This window comes from Sceloporus undulatus, chromosome 1 (assembly GCF_019175285.1).
Source record: "Sceloporus undulatus isolate JIND9_A2432 ecotype Alabama chromosome 1, SceUnd_v1.1, whole genome shotgun sequence".
NCBI classification, from domain to species: Eukaryota; Metazoa; Chordata; class Lepidosauria; order Squamata; family Phrynosomatidae; genus Sceloporus; species Sceloporus undulatus.
Genome location: NC_056522.1, coordinates 166,518,850 through 166,521,438, shown reverse-complemented (window position 1 = coordinate 166,521,438; position 2,589 = coordinate 166,518,850).

The window sequence follows — 2,589 nt, the reverse complement described above, 5'->3', positions numbered from 1 at the left end:
TTCATTTCTGGGGAGTTCCTGGGAATTAGCTTCAGCTTAAAAACCTAATTATGCTCAGAGAGCATCTTGTTTTAAAGTGATACTGAAGGATATCCTAGACCCTTCTTCCAAAACACCAAACATGTGGAATCATATGCAACTGGTAAGCTGCATGTTGCCCACCCAAACTCTGTTTTGCAGAGTTATAATTTTAGTTTCCATGTCATAGAATCATAGATTTGGAAGAGACCACAAAGGCCATCAGGTCCAACATGCAAGAATACACAGTCAAAGCACCCTTAACAGATGGCCATCCAGCCACCGTTTAAAAATCTCCAAATAGCATCTATAGCAATAGCAGCTTCATTTATATACCTCTTTATACCACACTAAGCAGTCTCTAAGAAGTTTACAATAGTAAGCTAATTGCCCCCAACAAGCTGAGTATTCATTTTAGTGACCTTAGAAGGATACAAGGCTGAGTTGACCCTGAGCCCCTGGCTGGGATTGAACCCAACTGCAGTACGGGCATTTAACCACTGCACCACCAGGGCTCCAAAGAAGGAGACTCCATTATAATCTGAGGCAGCATCTTCTGCTGTCAAACAGCTCTTACTGTACTGTATTCTGCAGCTTTGACTAACATCAGTGGTGTCATTCAAAATAGTTAATAACCACTTCTGTCCTTTTTTTATTTTCTCCCCCCCCCCTCCAAATGTGTGCATGTTAAGGGAGATGAAAATGGAGGGCTGTGGGGCAGCTGGAACAGGAGCTGGAGCAGACAAAGGCCTGTTACAGACTGCCAAAATAAAGCTGCTTTGGGTCTCTTTGGAGGTATGCTGTTTAAATGATGTATGTATCCTAAGAATCCAGAAGCTGCATCAAAGCTGCACTCCAGTGCTTAGGAATGGAGTGTGGCTTTGGCGCGACCTCCAGACTCTTAGGACCCATGCATCATTCAAATTGCATACCTCCAAAGAGACCCGAAGCAGCTTTATTTTGGCAGTCTGTAACAGGCCAAAGTTTCTCCTGAAGCTTTAAGTTGCAAGCACACTGGTTCCAAGAACAGCTGCAGAAGCTCCTACACTTCTCACAAGCTGCTGCTGCCCTGGGATCCAGAAGCCAGCATCCTTTTAAGCAGCGTCTCATCAGCCCCCACATTTAGCCAAGTTGGTGGTGGGACAGAGGTCAGGGCACAGCTTGGCGCCTTCTGACTCTCCTCACACCATTGGGAGAGCCCTGTGCCTGTGTGCTTGCTTGCTACTGTGTCTCCAGATAGAACAGGAAACATGTTTGTGTGTGTTTCCCAACTTATTAGGGTGAGGGAGGCTGAAAGCAGCAGTAAAAGAATTAATGTTTCCATTGCAGTCAATTACTTTCAAATAATTATGCAGCAGTCATGTAACCTTCAGTGAATCATGCCCATGGCCCCTATATTATTTTAATTTAACTTATACTGTAAAACATTTAACAAGCTCACAAGAATTTAACTGTGATTCTTCATTTTGTCCCCACAACAAGCAGTTCAATTCAGAGATATAGCACACACCACATTACACAACTCCTGCCACCGTTCATATGGTTATCTCTCCAACCTGGCCTTAAGCGACATTTTCCTCCCACCTTTGTCCCTCAATGATCACCATTAAAACTAAACTTGTCACCTCATCAGGATACCCACAAGCTTTGCAGTTCTATGGCTATTCATACAGTCTGATGATAAAAGTCCTTCCTGGGCACAAGTTCATTCTATACATCTGAGGAAGTAGACCACATCTATAAAAGCTTACACTACAACATCTTTCAATTGGTCTCAATGGTGCCACAAGAACTCTTTACTTACAAACAAGTGGTTCAGTGATTTTTTTTTTAACAACTGGTTTGGGTAGACTGATGCAAACTGGCTGAATGATGCCACTAATCAACATGTTCTTAGTCATGCTCACTACCAAATTTGGAATCCATAAGTTCTGATACATGCAAAAGATAAATGAGGGTTACAGATGATGTCTTATATTCTTTTAAAGAAAGAATCATGGGCACCCACATGATTCCCCCCCCCCGGGGGGGTCGAAACATATCCAGCAGTGTGATTGTTATTTGCACTCATAGCATGTGCTACTTCAACACACCTTTAGAAACTCACACAAATAGAAAATCCAGTGAACTTGACAGTGTAGTGCAAAAAAGAGTAATATTCAATTTTCACAAAAGGCATTATGAATGCTAACAAAACTTCTTTTTTTAGCATAGGGAAACACATAAACCCAGTACAGCAGTCTTAAGAAAGTCATATCTGATCACTGACAACTTCACTCTATCGTTGTACTGCATGTGCCTTCACATGGTTTTGTGTGTGTGTGACCCACTGATTTACTGCTTTCTCACAGATCATGTCAGTAGCACTGTCAACTAAAACATAACAGAGGTTTTATGCTACTGCAATGATGATGATGGGGCTGTACAGATGGGCAGCATGCGGCTTCCCCTTTACTGGCTGGATCGAGGCTGCGGCCACCTCAAGTCATGGCTCTGATCCGGCCTCTGGAGAGCGCAAAATGGAGGCACAAGAAGCAGCTCCTTTTTGTGCTGTTCAAGGGGCGCCATAGC